Genomic DNA, 17,566 nt, shown 5'->3' with positions numbered 1-17,566 from the left:
AATCTTTTGTTCGAGTGCTGGTTTTCTTTATGACTTTGAGCTCTTATTTCTAACATTCAGTAACAACTGCTAAGCAATAACCTAATTGCCCTTTTCTCTTATCCCCAGTCTCTCACCTGAGGTCCCTTGAAGTAAAAAAATCTGAGGAGAAATAATTACCTGTCAAATATGAGTGACAAATTCAAACTGTAACTGGTAGGAACTGAGTCCTTAGCTCAGTGCCAGTTTGGGCCTGGATTGGTTGTTTCAGAAGCTGAAATCTTGTAAGTTTCAGCCTCAAAGATTTGTGGTGTTAGCCTCCTGGTGCTCAGCACAGGATGTGTTCTTACCCCAACCAAATAGAAAGAGTAGGCTGAATTAACCTATCCCATATACACCTCAACCCAGGCCCTGTGACTCCTCTGTATTGTCAATGGAGGGACATGGAGGGGAATTAAAAAAAAAAAAAAGAAAGAAAGGCCGAGCATGATGGCTCATGCCTGTAATCCCAGCACTTTGGGAGGCTGAGGTGGATGGATCACCTGAGGTCAGGAGTTCAACACCAGCCTGGCCAACATGGTGAAACCCTGTCTCTACTAAAAATACGAAAATATTAGCTGGGTGTGGTGGCATGTGCCTATAATCCCAGCTCTTTGGGAGGCTGAGGCAGGAGAATCACTTGAACCTGCGAGGCAGAGGTTCCAGTGAGCCGAGATTGTGCCACTGCACTCCAACCTGGGCGACAGAGCAAGACTCTGTCTCAAAAAAAAAAAAAGAAAGAAAGAAAAAAATGATTGATGGCACCACTCACCGCCTGCAGTGGTTTGATCAGAAAGTATACCACTTGCATGAATAATTTTAGATGCAATTTTTGAAGCCTATGTATTTATTGAATAATTATGACAGATGGAGGAAAAATGACATGTAGTAAGTTAAATTCTTGTCTAAAATTGTTGTTCAAAACATGTGAAGCACAATTAAATTATTCTGAAGCAAGATTTTTTTAAAAAGCAGGATTTTCTTTTGGTGTGATTAGGCTTTGTTAATTACTCTCTTATTCTATGTTTAGAATGAAAAGGTGGGCGTCATTACCCAGTGCAGCTGGATTAACAATAACAGCCCGCCCACAAAAAAAGGGGAGGACTTGTCTTAGACCCTATTAGGATCAGAAGGCCTTTGTAAGTATGCCGATCAGACTTCCTTGAACCTTGGAGACATCTCTGAGAAATACATGTTCTGTCACTCTGAAAGCATTCCTGAGGTGGGTCAAGCATGACCTAATCATAACACAATGGATTCCTTTTATGACCAACAGGAGAAAACACTCTATGGTAAAATGAATGCCTTGCACTATCTACGCCTATTTAAATTTGAAAGCCTGGGAAATTCACTATTCGGCATGGATGACTCACCCACTAACGAAAATAGCATGAAATACACGCTGGTAACTGCCAGTGACTTCTTTCCATTCATCTGTAGGGAAGCTCCAAGAGACAGTTTCCTTTTGGGACTTTTTGTCTGTGTATCTGCTTAAAAATTGTTAAAAGAGATTTTCTGGAAATTGTATTTTGCAATTTCCTCCTGTCTTTCTCCTTTTCCTTCTCCTTCTTTTGCTCCTCCTTTCCTCCTCTTTATTCTCTTCTTTTCCTTCTCCTTGGGTGTTTCCATTTAAATTTAGGTGCAGTATTCGGTGCAATCTAGGACCATTCTTGGTATGGGAATTGAATTTGGGTCACAGGTGGAGCCTTTAGCCTTACGATGATGAAAAGAATATTGTACTAGCATTTAGAAGAACTAGATTGGTTCTGTTTTAAGTATCAGCACCGGAATTGCAACTCAGGTTTTCTGATTTCAAACGCAGTACTCTTTCAAACACACCATTATTTCTTCTGTTCATTTTTGTCCTGAGATCATTATATCATTTGGATATCAAATTTTTAAAATTAATTAATTTTTTTGAGACTGAGTCTCACTGTCACCCAGGCTGGAGTGCAGTGGCATGATCTTGGCTCACTGCAACCTCCGCCTCCCAGGTTCAAGCAATTCTCCTGTCTCAGCCTCCCAAGTAGCTGGGACTACTACCAGGCACATGCTACCACACCCAGCTAATTTTTGTATTTTTAGTAGAGATGGGGTTTCACCATATTGATCAGGCTGGTCTCAAACTTTTGACCTCAGGTAATCCACCCACCTCAGCCTCCTGAAGTGCTGGGATTACAGGTGTGAGCCACTGCATCCATGTCTCCATCCATCTGTAATCCTAGATTACTGGATATCAAATTTAATAGGCAACTACTAAATATTGTGGGGTTTCCTACTTGGAGAAAGTAGATTAGGATAACAGGATATACAATTTTCCTGGGACAGGTGGGTCTGGGTTGGGGTATATTCAGAATAGGTATTCCCTGAATCAGTTTTATTACTCAGAAAAGCCTATTTTGGATTCACAGAAGGAAGGCAAAGGTGAAGTCTGGAGGGAAAGAGAAGAAAAAAATATATTAGAATAAACAAAATGACTAGCTGGGAAGGTGTGTGATTTGAATGTCCCTGAAAGAGGTATGTTGAAGTCCTAACCTCTGGTACCTATGAATGTGATCTTGTTTGGAAATAGGATCTTTGCAGATGTGATCACGATAAAATGAGGTTGTACTGGAGAAGGGTGGACTCTATTCCAATGACTGGTGTTCTTATAAAAAGAAGGAAATTTAGACATGGAGAAACCGCCATGTGATGATGGAGGCTTGGGGTGATGTGTCTACAAGTTAAGGAACAACAAACAAGGAACTACCCAGGCTGGGCGCAGTGGCTCATGCCTGTAATCACAGCACTTTAGGAGGCCAAGGTAAGAGGTTAGCTTGAGGTCAAGAGTTGGAGAACAGCCAGGACAACACAGTGAGACCATGTCTCTATAAAAAATAAAAATAAACTAACTGGACAAGGTGGCACACGTCTGCAGTCCTAGCTACTTGAGAGGCTGAGGTGGGAGGATCGCTTGAGCCCAGGTTGAGGCTGCAGTGAGCCGTGACTGCACCACTGCTCTCCAGCCTGAGTGACAGAGCATGACCCTGTCTCAAACAACAACAACAAAAAAAACAAAACCAAGCAATAAACTATCAAAAGCTAGCAACAGGTGAGGAAGGATGGAAGGATCACAGGATCCTCGCTTAGAGCCTTCAGGGAGAGCATGGCTTGCTGACGCTTTAATTTAAAACTTGTAATTTCCAGAACTGTAAGACAGTGAGTTTCTGTTGTTTTAGGCTACCTAGTTTATGGTACTTAGTTACAGTAGCTCTAGGAAATTAATACAGAGAACTAGAAATGCAAGTTGAAAAAAATCCATGGAATCGGTTGAATGAAGTGACTCAAAACTATGAAAGAATCTTGCTGTTTTTATACTTAGATCTCTCAGATTCATTTCTTTATTGACTTGCATTTTGCAATGCTACAGGAAGAAAACACCCAGATTAGCGTTCTGAGGTTTTTTGATAGCAGGGAAATCTTCCTTCTCAGTAACTATCAGCAAACATAGGAAGAGAATCTTGTATCTAAGAAAATGGAATATGCAAACATTAATTTTTTTTTTTTTTGAGACAGAGTCTTGCTCTGTTGCCCAGGCTGGAGTGTGCAGTGGCGCAGTCTTGGCTCACTGCAAGCTCTGCCTCCTGGGTTCACGCCATTCTCCTGCCTCAGCCTCCCGAGTAGCTGGGACTACAAGTGTCTGCCACCATGCCGGCTAATTTTTTGTATTTTTAGTAGAGACAGGGTTTCACCGTGTTAGCCAGGATGGTCTTGATATCCTGACCTTGTGATCCGCCTGTCTCAGCCTCCCAAAGTGCTGGGATTACAGGTGTGAGGTCCCCCCACCATGCCCAGCCTAATTTTTTTAAAAATACATATTTCTGAGACAAGGTCTCACTCTGTTGCCCATGCTAGAGTGCAGTGGCATGATCATGGCTCACTGCAGCCTTAAACTCCTAAGTTCAAGTGACCTTCTTGTCTCAGCCTCCCAAGTAGCTGGGACTACAGGCATGTGTCACCACTCAGCTATTTAAAATTTTTAAATTTTTTGTAGAGATGGAATCTCACTATGTTCCCCAAGCTAGGCTTGAACTTCAGGCCCCAAGTGATCCTTCCACCTCAGTCTCCTAAAGTGCTGGGATTACAGGCATGAGCCACGGAGTTTGTCTAATGCTATTTCTTGACTTCAGTTTTAGCTATTATTTATTGTCATCCCCCTATTGTGGAAAAAGAGGCTTTGGCTCTTTTAACCATAATACCTTTGTCTTCTTTCTCTATTCTCAATACTATTACTTAGTTTCCAAACTCATAGTCAGAAGTATAGATCTTTTCTCAATACATTTGCGCACACACACATACACACACACAGAAATTGGTGAGAAAAAGTGACCTGATAGAATAAGAGTGGAAGACATGAAAAGACATTTCACAAAAAAGAAATACGAATGTTAAAACATTTATGAAAAGACGTTAAATCCAATTCATAATTAGATGAATGCAAATTAAACTGAATATACCATTTTTCACTTCTCAGATTAGCAAAATCTAAAAGTTTTACAATGCATTCTTGGCAAAGCTGTAGAGAAACAGGCTCTTTCATACACTGCTGTTGTGATTGCACATGTTATAATAGAATCTTTACGTAGGGCAATTTGGCAATATCCCCCAAATTACAAATGCATTTATTCTGTGACCTGAAACTCCTACTGATGAGCATTTATCCTAGAGATATACATATATAATGTCAGGAGTATATCAAATTATTTGTCACATTAAGGAACATTAAAAAGAAAATAGTAGGCCGGGTGCGGTGGCTCACGCCTGTAATCCCAGCACTTTGGGAGGCTGAGGCAGGTGGATCACGAGGTCAGGAGATCGAGACCGTCCTGGCTAACACGGTGAAACCCTTTCTCTACTAAAAATACAAAAAATTAGCCAGGCGTGGTGCTGGTGCCTGTAGTCCCAGCTACTCGGGAGGCTGAGGCAGGAGAATGGCATGAACCCGGGAGGTGGAGCTTGCAGTGAGCCGAGATCGCACCACTGCACTCCAGTCTGGGTGACAGAGTGAGACTCCGTCTCAAAAAACAAACAAACAAACAACAAAGAAAATAGTAAATAATGATGTGTGTGTGTGGAAGATGGTGGTCAGGATGGATGGAGACATGGATGAAAACAGATATTTTATGTTTTTAAAAACTATATGAATGTACTGCCTATTGTAATTCATACATAATGCATTTGTATGCAAATGAAGAGCTTATCTGTTAAAATAAAAGTTGATAAATATCAATTAGTCTTCTCTCTCTCTCTCCATACCCATCCATCCATCCATCCATCCATCCCTCCATCCAGTTTGAGACACTGCTGATATTTGTTCTGGATTTCATGTCCTCCTTCCTCCCTCTCCATTCGGGATGACTTGTCTTCTAGTCTTGTTTTATAGTTGTTGTTTTAAAGAGTCTGTCCAGTTACAGTGTCTCATACCTGTAATCCTAGTGCTTTGGGAGTCCAAGGCAGGAGGATCGCTTGAGGCCAGGAGTTCAAGTATAGTCTGAACAACATAGTGAGTCCCTGTCTCTACAAAAAAAATATAAAAATTAGCTGTTGTGGTGTGTGCCTGTAATCCTAGCTCCTCAGGAGGCTGAGGTGGGAAGATTGCTTGGTCACAGGAGTTTGAGGCTGCAGTGAGCTATGATCACACCATTGCATTCCAGACTCCAGCCTGGGTGACGGAGAAAGTTCTCCTAACCATCATTTTCAGAATTTCCATTATCTCTCCTCTGTGCTAGACTCTCTGTTTATTAAATCCTATGTCTTATTTTCCTTACTATTCTCCCTTGTTTGGGTAGGGGCTGTGTTCCAGTGCTTATAGAGATTTGGCAGGTAAAGAAAAAAGTTTGTATTCTGTCCTCACATTGGATTAATATATATATATATTTTTGTCTGTAGGCTGCAAATGATTTCTGCTATGAATTCTGAAGTCATTGCTTCATCGTTTTCTAGATTTCAGTGTTGCCATTGAAATTTGATGCCAGCCTGATTCCTGATTCTTTGTACTTGCTGTGTTTTTTTTACCCTTCTCTGCAAGTTCTAAGGGTCTTCTTTTTGTCCCTGGTATTCTGAAACGTCATTGCAATGAGCCTTGGTGTAGTTTCCCTCTTATTTGTAGTGCTTGTTTCTGGGGGACTCCTTTTGATCTGGAAATTGGCTTTCCTTAGTTGGAAACAATTGTTGCTGTTACGTCTAGCATCACTTTCTCATGTTAAAACTTAGTTTCCTTTCTCTGGAATTCCTATTACTTGGCTTAAATCCTAAATTGATCTTTTAATATTTGTTATTTGTTCTGTGTTCATATCTTTGCCTTTTGCTCTACAGTATGGGAGATTTCTATGGCATTATGTTTCAACCTTTCTATTGAAGTATTTACTTCCACTTCCATATTTTTAATTTCTTTTTCTTTCTTTTTTTTTTTTTTTTTGAGACGGAGTCTTGCTCTGTCGCCCAGGCTGGAGTGCAGTGGCGCGATCTCGGCTCACTGCAAGCTCTACCCCTGGGTTCACGCCATTCTCCTGCCTCAGCCTCCGGAGTAGCTGGGACTACAGGCGCCCGCCACCACGCCTGGCTAATTTTTTGTATTTGTAGTAGAGACGGAGTTTCACCGTGGTCTCGATCTCCTGACCTCGTGATCCACCCGCCTCGGCCTCCCAAAGTGCTGGGATTACAGGCGTGAGCCACCGCGCCCGGCCCATATTTTTAATTTCTAAGAGCTTTCTGAATGTTTCTTTTTATACCTTCTGGGAAGAAAAGGATTAGCAACTGGTTTGTAACACTCTACTTGACTTGGAAATGCCAGGAAAAAAAAAGTAGAAAGCAATAAGTCAAATCTTGCAAACTAGCTAATGGGATAGCATCTACAAGCAGAAAGAGGTCTCATTTCTGGAATGCTTTTACCAGGATGTACCTGGTCTGGCCAGGTTGCTCTTGTTGTGCAATTCTGGAATCCATGCATACATGGAGGCATGGCCCACTTGAAAATGTCAGTGTCTGCTATGTGACTTTAAGAGTATAAAAAGAAGATTTTTGTCAATAAAATAACTCTACTTGTGTAATAGATGCCTTATATATGCTACTTAGAACCTTACATGTTAACTCTGGGCTAGAGAATGTTATAAAATGGCAAGGAAGGACTGGGGATCCGCGCTGGTCATTTCAGACTTTTCCAGGTTTTGCCTACGTGTCATGATCACCTGTATCCTTTGAATAATTAGGTTTTTTGTTGGTTTATTTGTTTGTTTTGAGACAGAGTCTAGATCTGTTGCCCAGGCTTGAGTGTGTGGCACAAACGTGGCCCATTACAGCCTCCACCTCCCTGGCTCAAGTGACCCTCCCATCTCAGCCTTCTGAGTAGCTGGGACCATAGGCACATGCCACCACACCTGGTAATTTATTTATTTATTTATTTATTTTTTTTTTTTTGAGACGGAGTCTTGCTCTTTCGCCCAGGCTGGAGTGCAGTGGCGCAATCTCGGCTCACTGCAAGCTCCGCGTCCCGGGTTCACGCCATTCTCCTGCCTCAGCCTCTCCGAGTAGCTGGGACTACAGGCGCCCGCCACCACGCCCGGCTAATTTTTTGTATTTTTTAGTAGAGACGGGGTTTCACCGTGGTCTCGATCTCCTGACCTTGTGATCCGCCCGCCTCGGCCTCCCAAAGTGCTGGGATTACAAGCGTGAGCCACCGCGCCCGGCCTATTTTTATTTTTTGTAGAGATGAAATTTCACTATATTGCCCAGACTGGTCTTGAACTCCTGGGCTCAAGTGATCCTCCTGCCTGGGCCTCCTAAAGTCCTGGGATTACAGGCATGAGCCACTGCACCTGGCCCAATTAGTAAATTTTGATACTGGCTAAGATTCTGATTCTTATGAGTTCGATTTGATAATCTCATCCTTGGGGTTACCTCAGCATCCCATTTCATAGATTCAATATCTTCTCTTTTCTCTTTGAGGATATCAATTATGGTTTTTATTCTTTATTTAATTTTTATTGTTTTAGAGATGAGCCTTACTCTGTTTTCCAGGTTGGAGTCCAGTGACATGATCATAACTCACTGTAGCTTCAAACTCTCAGCCTCAGGCCATCCTCCCATCTCAGCTTGCTGATTAGTTGGGATAACAGGCATAAGCCACTACAGCTACCCTCAATTATGTTTTTAAAGTCATTTTTCACCGGCATTGTCTCTTTTTCCATCCAATTCCTTCCCTGTGTTCGCTGGGATCTCTTTGATGTCAAAAGCTTTTTCCAAGTGTTGACTGATCCTTAGGTGTTCATTTATATTTCAGATTTAGACACTGTGTGGCTGAGTGTAGTTTTTAAAAAGGAGATTTCACTATAGGATGATCAGGGAGGGTCATTGGCTATTTTCCAGGAGACTCCAGGTGCCAATATTGATCTGTATGAATTTCCTGTGGACTGGTCAGTGTTGAAGGTGAGGAAGCCTATATTTTCTGGATTGGGGGCTGTGTAAGTTCTCTGTTGCTACTGTAACAAATGACCATAAGTGTATCGCTTAACACAGTAAAAATGTATTATCCTACAGTCCTGAGGTGAGAGGTTGGATGCAAGTCTCACTGGGCTAAAATCAAGGGGTTGCAGGACTGTGTTCCTCCCTGGAGGCTCTAGGAAGCATCTGTTTTCTTGCCTTTTCCAGCTAAAGGTTGCTCCACATTTCTTGTCTGTGGTCCCCTTCCATCTTCAAAGACAGCAATGGCCAGTGGAGTCTTTCTCATGTTCTATACTCCTTCTGTCACTTATTAGGACCTTTGTGATCACATTGGACGCATTCAGATCATCCAGGGTTTATTAGCAACCTTCATTTCACCTTACCATGTAACATAACACGTTCACAGGTCCTGTGGATTAGTATGTGGACATCCTTGTGGGGCCATTATTCTGTCTACTGAAGGGGTATATTCCTGGTTACTATTATTCTGAAAGACAAGTAGGAGAAGGAGGCTGGGAGATGGTACCAAATATGTGGTATGTGGAATATTACTTAGTTCCCCTTATTCAGCTAGCATCCTCAACTCTGCCTGGTGTCTGAGTTCAGAGTGCAAAGCAATGTCTTCAGAGAGTTAATTTTCAGTCTTCTTCAAGGGTAGGGGCAGAGTACTGTCCTAACTTTCTCAGGATGGGAGGACATTTAATGCTGTTTCAGTTTCATTTAATTCAAAATACTTCAAAATTTCTCTTAAGACTTTCTTTGACTCATTTGTTATTTAGAAGTGTGTGCCTTAATATCCAAATATTTCAGGATTTTTCAGCTACCTTTCTGTTATTTTTTTAAGAGAGGGAGTCTTGCTATATTGCCCAGGCTGGGCTTGAATACTTGGGCTTGAGCAATACTCCCACCTCAGCCTCTAGAATAGCTGGTACTACAGGTGCATATCACCATACCTAGCTTTATCTTTCCGTTATGGATTTCTAGTTTAATTCCAGTGTGGTCTCACAGCATACTCTCTCTGTTTTCTATCCTTTTAAGTTTGTTGAGATCTGTTTTATAGCCCAGAATGTGGTCTATATTTGTGAATGTTCCATGTGACCTTGAGAAAATGTGTTTTCTGTTGTTGTTGGATGACATATTTCATACATGTCAATTAGATCCAGTTGATTCGTGGTGCTCTTCACTTCAGGTATATCTTTACTAATTTTCTACCTGCTGGATTTGTCAGTTACTGATAAGGGGGTGTTGAAGTCTCCAATTACAATAGAGGTGGATTTGTCTATTTCTCCTTGCAGTGCTATCAGATTTTGCTTCAAGGATATTGATTCTGTTGTTTGGTGCATACACATTGAGGATTATTATTCTTCTTAAAGAATTGAGTCTTCCATTGTTAGGTAATACTCCTGTTTATTCTTGATAAATTTTCTTATTCTGAAGTCTTTTATCTGAAATTAATATAGTTACTCTACTTTTCTTTTGGTTAGTGTTAGCATGGTATATCTTTCTCTTTTTACTCTTAATCTATGTCTTTATTTTTAAAGTGAGTTTCTTGCACACAACATATAATTGGATCTTGTTTTTTGATCCACTCTGTCTGTCTTTTCATTGATATATTTAGACCATTCACATTTAAAGTGATTATTGAAATATTTGGATTAATATCTACCATATTTATAACTGTTTTATACTTGTTGCACTTTGTCTTTTTCTTCGTCTTCCCTCTTTTACTACCTGCTTGGTTTTAATGGAATATTTTATATGATTCTATTTTCTATTCTCTCTTAGCATAATATTACACTTTTACATTTTTTTCACTGGTTGCCCTAGAATTTACACTGTACATTTACAACTAATCTAAGTCCACCGTTAATTAATACTATGCCACTTCACAGGTAGTGCAGATGCATTATAATAAAGTATTCCTAGTTCCTTTCTTCCTTCCCTTAAAACATTGCTATCACTCATTTCACTTATCCATACATAATAATCAAATTATTATCAAATTGCTATTATTATTTTGAACAATAATTATTAGATCAATAAGAGTATGAAAACTTAAAGATTTTATCTTTCATTTATTCCTTCTCTGATGGCTTTTCCATTCTTTATGTGAACCTGAGTTTCTGTCCTAAATAATTTCCCTTGTCTCTGAAAAACTTTAAAAATATATTTCATATAAGATAGATCTACAGACATCAAATTCTTTTATTGTTTAGCTGAGACAGTGTTTATTTCTCTTTCCATTTTTGAAGGATAATATTACTGGATACAGAATTTTAGATTATTGGTTTTGTGCTTTCACCATTTTATTTATTTTTAAGTTTACATATATATATATATATATACTTTTTTTTTTGAGATGGAGTCTCGCTCTGTTGCCCAGGCTGGAGTACAGTGGCACGATCTTGGCTCACTACAACCTCCACCTTCCGGGTTCAAGTGATTCTCCTGTCTCAGCCTCTCGAGTAGGTGGGCTACAGGTGTCCACCACCATGCCCGGCTAATTTTTGTATTTTTAGTAGAGACCTCAGGTGATCCACCCACCTTGGCCCCCCAAAGTGCTGGGATTACAGCCGTGAGCCACCGCACCCATCCATGTTTTTAAAATTGTAAATGGACAAATTATAGTTGTATCAACACTTTAAATATTTCACTCCACTCCTTCCTTCCTTCCTTCCTTCCTTCCTTCCTTCCTTCCTTCCTTCCTTCCTTCCTTCCTTCCTTCTTCCCTCCCTCCCTCCCTCCTTCCTTCCTTCCTTCTTTTCTCAGAGTCTCGCTCTGTCACCCGGGATGGAGTGAAGTGGCATGATCTCGGCTGACAGCAACTTCTGCCTTGCGGGTTCAACCAATTCTCCTGCCTCACCCTGTTGAGTAGCTGGGATTACAGATGTGTGCCACCATGCCCAGCTACTTTTTGTGTTTTTAGTAGAGATGGGCTTTCGCCATGTTTGCCAGGCTGGTCTCAAACTCCTGACCTCAGGTGATCTGCCCGCCTTGGCCTCCCAAAGTGCTGGGATTACAGGCATGAGCCACCACACCCAGCCATGTGGTTTCTCTTCGCTACTCTTCTCCTCTCCTTTCCTCTCCTCTCCTCTCCTCTCCTCTCCTCTCCTCTCCTCTCCTCTCCTCTCCTCTTCTCTTCTTCTCTTCTCTCTCTTCTCGTCTCTCTCTTCTTCAATTTGGAGACAAGGTTTCATTCTGTTGCCCAGACTGGAGTACAGTGATGCAGTCATAGCTCACTACAGCCTTGAACTCTTGGACTTAAGTGATCCAAACAATCCTCCTGCCTCAGCCTCCAGAGTAGATGGAACTACAGGCATGTGCCACCATACCCAGCCTTGCTTTTGTGGTTTCTGAAAGAAAGTCTAACATAATCTTTATCTTTGTTCCTCTATAGGTAAGGAATTGTTTTCCTTTGGCTTTTTTAGTTGTCTTGTTTCCTGCAGGTACAGATTTTTGCTATTTATCTTGCTTGGTGTTCTCTGTGGCTTGGTGTCTATCATTAATTCCAGACATTTCTCAGCCATTAGTACTTTAAATATTTCTTTTAGGCTAGGTGTGGTGGCTCACGCCTGTAATCCTTGCACTCTGGGAGGCTGAGGCAGGCAGATTGCTTGAGTCCAGGAGTTTGAGACTAGCCTAGACAATGTGGCAAAACCCCATCTCTACAAAAAATACACAAATTGTCAGGGCGTGGTGGCACAGGCCTGTCCAGCTACTTGGGGACTGAGGTGGGAGGATTGCTAAAGCCTGGGAGGTGGAGGCTGCAGTGAGCCATGATCATGCCACTGAACTCCAGCTTGGGCAACAGAGTGAGATCCTGTGTCAAAAAAGAAAAAAAAGAGGCCTCTGTACATATTTTGCTTCTTTCTCTTCTCCTTCTAGTGTTCCCATTTTGCGTGTTACACCTTTTGTAATTGTCCCACAGTTCTTGAATATTTGGGGTTTTATCTATTTATTTATTTTACTCTTTGCATTTCAGTTTTGGAAGGTTGTATCAGTATCTTCAACCTCATTGATTCTTTGGCTGTGTCCGGTCCAACAATGAACCCATCAAAAGCATTCTTCATGTTTGTTACAATGTTTTATATTTATTTTTCCCTTTTCATTTCTGTCAGTTAATGTGCTGACTTTGCAGCGAGGGTTGAGGGAGGCACATCTCACAGATCCAAGTGAAAGCCCAATCATCAAGTGTGAGAGCCAAATCAACCATCATGCTTAGGAATTACAGAAAGATTACCGTGTTTTTTTTATCTCTAACATTTCCTTTTGATTCTTTCTTAGGGGTTTCATCTTTCTGCCTAGTTTATCCATCTATTTTTGTTTGTTTTCCCCAAATTGAATTTTCTTTTTCTTTTTCTTTTCACTCTTGTTGCCCAGGCTGGAGCACAATGGCGCTATCTCGGCTCACTGCAACCTCCACCTCTTGGGTGCAAGTGATTCTTCTGCCTTAGCCTCCCGAGTAGTTGGGATTACAGGCATGTGCCACCACGCCCAGCTAATTTTGTATTTTTTAGTAGAGTCGGGGTTTCTGCATGTGGATCAGGCTGATGGCGAACTCCCGACCTCAGGTGATCCACCCACCTCAGCCTCCAAAAGTGCTGGGATTATAGGCATGAGCCACCGTGCTCAGCTTGAATTTTCTTATTTATTTATTTATTGAGACAGGTCTTACTTTCACCCAGGCTGGAGTGCAGTAGTGCCATCTCAGATCACTATAGCCTTGACCTCCCAAGTTGAAGCAATACTCCTGCCTCAGCCTTCCCCAAGTAGCGGGGACTACAGGCGTGCACCACTACGCCTGGCAAATTTTTTTAAAATTTTTGGTAGAGACGGGGTTTCACCATGTTTCCCAGGCTGACCTCAAACTCCTGAGCCCAAGCCATCCACCTGCCTCCGTCTCCCAAAGCGTTATGATTACAGGTATGAGCCATCTTGCCTGGCCTTGAATTTTCTTTATTTTCTGTCTCCCTTTCTCTCTCTCTTCTTCCTTCCTTTCTCCTTTCCTCCATCTCTTTCTTCCTTCCTTTTTTCTTTTTTACATGAAAAATTTTTGTTTCAATTGTTTGTAGAGACAGTCTCACTCTATTGCTCAGGCTAGTTCTCAAACTGCTGGCCTCAAGTGATCCTCCTGCCTCAACCTCCAAAGTGCTTGGATTACAGGTGTGAGCTACCACACCCAGCTTCCTTTCTTTTCTTCTCATCCATCTTTTTTTTAAATTATTTTTTTTTTTTTTTTTTTTGAGACGGAGTCTCGTTCTTTCACCCAGGCTGGGGTGCAGTGGCGCGATCTCGGCTCACTGCAGGCTCCGCCCCCTGGGGTTCACGCCATTCTCCTGCCTCAGCCTCCTGCGTAGCTGGGACTACAGGCGCCTGCCACCTCGCCTGGCTAATTTTTTTGTATTTTTAGTAGAGACGGGGTTTCACCGTGTTAGCCAGGATGGTCTCGATCTCCTGACCTCGTGATCCGCCCGCCTCGGCCTCCCAAAGTGCTGGGATTACAGGCGTGAGCCACCGCGCCCAGCACAAAGTAGTTTCTTTTGAGAGAAGGCTTTTGTTATGGAGAACAGAAGTTTCTGGGCTTATTTAAAAGTGGTTACTTCTTCTCTCTGCCTGCCCTACACATGTGGAGATTTTTCTGTTTTCTTCATTATAAGAACCTAAAGGGACTTCCGGAGGAAAACTCATGAAAGTATCCAGGGCGGGAGGGCGGCGGGGGGTGGTGGTGCGCCTGAGATTGAGCCCATTATAGTTTTTAACTCGCAGACTGGTCCACACTCAACCTCCAGCACTTAGTTACAGTTTAAATGTTCCCACAGGCTTCATCTCTGTCAGCTTCTGCTCCTAGTAAGCTGTGATTCACCTGTCTCTCCAGCTTTTGATGTGGGAGTTTGCTCTGTGACCTAAGTTCTCTGATGGTTCTGAGAAGAATTGCTGAATTTTAGTCTGTACAGCATCTTTTCTTGTTTTAAGGATGGGAGTGATGACTTCCAAACTCTTTACATATTTGTTTGAAAAACTCAAATCATTTTTCCTCACACCACCACCACCACAACAGAGAAGACTTCTGTGACTAAATGTGTGTGGGTTTTCCCCCATACCCTAAGAAACAGACACCAGCTGAGTGTCTTTTAATTCAAGTCGCTTTTGGTGCTATCTTCCCGGAGATGGTTTCAGATCCCACACGTTGAGGGCTCAGTCCCACAAGACTGTGTGCCCCCACCCTGACTTTCTTCAGACACCAGTTGCAAGTTCAGGCCTCCGGAAAATTCTGACCCATCAGCTTCAAGTTGGGGTTTCTGCAGCCCCCTCTTCGGGTTCATTTAATTTGCTAGAGCAGTTCACAGAACTCAGGGAAACATTTACAGGTACTGGTGTATTATGGAGGTTCTTTTTTTTTTTTTTTTTTTTTTTTTTTTTTTGAGACGGAGTCTCGCTCTTTCACCCAGGCTGGAGTGCAGTGGCGCGATCTCGGCTCACTGCAAGCTCCCCGCCTCCCGGGTTCACGCCATTCTCCTGCCTCAGCCTCTCCGAGTAGCTGGGACTACAGGCGCCCGCCACCACGCCTGGCTAATTTTTTGTATTTTTAGTAGAGACGGGGTTTCACTGTGGTCTCGATCTCCTGACCTCGTGATCCGCCCGCCTCGGCCTCCCAAAGTGCTGGGATTACAAACGTGAGCCACCGCGCCCGGCCATATTATGGAGGTTCTTACAAAGGGTACAGATGGAGAGATGAATAGGGAAAGGCATGTGAGAAGGGGTGCAGAACTTCCAGGCTTCCCTGGGTTCATCACCCTCTAGGAACCTCCATATTTTCAGGTATCTGGAGGTTCTCCGAACACAGTCCTCTTGGGCCTTTTATGAAGACTTCATTGGATACGTATGATTGACAGCCATGTAGAGATGTGATTGAATAACAGGGTATGATCCAAACCCAATAAGGCCTGTCTGTTCAGATTCTTCTTGGCCTCTATGGGCAGTATTCCTTCTTCCAGAGCACAGGGCAGAACCCCTTCTGAAATGAGGGTCTCATGACCCATAGTCACATGAGAGTTCTGCCTTGGGCAGGTGCAAAGAGGTCAGGAGAAGGTCAGAGAGCAAGATTCTGGCTTTTTTTTTTTTTCTTTGGTGAGACACAGGTTTACTCTTGTTGCCAGGCTGGAGTGCAATGGTGCAATCTCGGCTCACCGCATCCTCCGCCTCCCAGGTTCAAGCAATTCTCCTGCCTCAGCCACCCGAGTAGCTGGGATTACAGGCATGTGCCACTACGCCCGGCTAATTTTGTATTTTTAGTAGAGACAGGGTTTCACCGTGTTACCCAGGTTGATCTCAAACTCCTGACCTCAGGTAATCTGCCCGCCTTGGCCTCCCAAAGTGCTGGGATTATAGGCGTGAGCCACTGCGCCCGGCTAGAGAGCAAGATTGTTTACTGAAACAAAGGTTCTGGGAGTTATGAGCCAGGACCTATAGGCAGAAACCTAATATCACACTATCGGAATGAAAATCTGACAGGCCTGCGTGTTTCTGGTCATAATATCTTCCTATTGATTTCATTTTGGGGTCACCCTATGCAGGACTCAGGCTCAGCCGAGGTCTAAGGGTGACTTTCCAAGTTCCACCATCTTCAGGTGACTCAGAATAGGAGTTTGGGGCTCTTTCCATCTCTGAGTCACTCTCTGCCAGGTAGCTCTGAGCCATGGCTATGCAGTGGCTCCCATGCAGGCCAGCTCTGTACACAAGAATCATCGTTGTTTTGGCTCTGGCCTTCCTGCTTCATCCCACTACTTTACAAACAGACTCTAGCAATTCTCCTGTTTTTTTTTGACCCACCTGCACCCCATCTATGGGGTGTCCTGGGGCCTCAAATTCCCAGAATTTCTGAGCTTCAGCATTGTGAATCCGTTGTCATTAACTCCCTCTTGCTTCCACATACCCACCTGGACTCCTTTTAGGCACTTTGATTTCAGAAATGTTAAAAGATAAACTGAGGCAGATTAAAATTTTATTTTATTTTATTTTATTTTATTTTATTTTAGACAGAGTCGCACTCTGTCACCCAGGCTGGAGTGCAGTGGTGCCATCTCGGCTCACTGCAACCTCCTGGGTTCAAGTGATTCTCCTGCCTCAGCCTCCTGAATAGCTGGGATTACAGGCTTGCACCACCATGCCTGGCCAATTTTTGTATTTTTAGTAGAGACGAGGTTTCACCATTTGGCCAGGCTGGTTTCGAACTCCTGACTTCAGGTGATCCACCCTCCTTTGCCTCCCAAAGTGCTGGGATTACAGGCATGAGCCACTGTGCTCGGCTGTCACATTAGAATTTTAAAGAGTTTACTTGAACAAACAGCAGTGCGTGGGTTGGACAGCTCCAGACCACAGCGCTGGACAGAAGATGCAGGAGTGAAAGGCTTTTATAAGGTAAATGTGGAACCAGGGCAAGAAAATATTTGGTAGGTGAAAGTGGAGCAGTAGCCATATTTGGATCATTCCAGTGGAAAGTAGTTCGAGTTTGAGGTTAGATGGCAGTTTCAGAGTGGTTAAGCTTCAGTTTCATTTTCCTTTAAGCTAGTCACTTACAAAAGAGAGCCCAGTGCAGTGGCTTATGCCGGTAGTCCTGGCTACTTGGGAGGCTGAATTGGGAGGATCACTTGAGTCCAGGAGTTCAAGACCAGCTTGGGGAACATACTGAGACTCTGTCTCTATTTAAACAAATAAACACACAGACAAACAAACACACAAACAGATGTATTTGGGTTAGGTTTTGGTTTGCTCATGTAGGAACCTAGGACTTCAGAGCCACCCCTGTCTAACTGCCCCCTATTAAATTATTTTAACAGTGCTCTACTGGTCTGTTACACCAGTTGCCAATCTTTCCTCTTCATTCCAGCTCCCAATTTTGGGTTGATGCCTTTTGTCCTCCGCGCTCCTATTCTCTTTGGCCTTTTGGGCTTATGAGTCTTACTACTTTACTATTATTCTTAGTGAAATTTGTAGATAAGCAGCGGCAAACATATATATTCAATTGGAAACATTTTTGTCTTGCCTGGTTCTTTTTTAATGACATGATTAT

At 42.7% G+C, this 17,566-nt stretch overlaps 1 non-coding gene and 1 pseudogene across 1 annotated transcript; one reads left to right on the top strand and one right to left on the bottom strand.

Annotated features, from left to right (window-relative positions):
• The first annotated feature begins 294 nt into the window (after positions 1–294).
• On the top strand, positions 295–426 carry LOC129485585 (small nucleolar RNA SNORA51). The gene has a single exon (XR_008658723.1). It is a non-coding gene; the product is annotated as a small nucleolar RNA SNORA51 (small nucleolar RNA).
• Positions 427–12,604: 12,178 nt separating this feature from the next.
• On the bottom strand, positions 12,605–12,733 carry LOC129485610 (uncharacterized; annotated as a pseudogene).
• Positions 12,734–17,566: the final 4,833 nt, after the last annotated feature.

This window comes from Symphalangus syndactylus, chromosome 6 (assembly GCF_028878055.3).
Source record: "Symphalangus syndactylus isolate Jambi chromosome 6, NHGRI_mSymSyn1-v2.1_pri, whole genome shotgun sequence".
Classification (NCBI taxonomy): Eukaryota; Metazoa; Chordata; class Mammalia; order Primates; family Hylobatidae; genus Symphalangus; species Symphalangus syndactylus.
The sequence above is the reverse complement of the archived record's forward strand: the minus strand, read 5'-3'. Positions and strand labels throughout refer to the sequence as shown.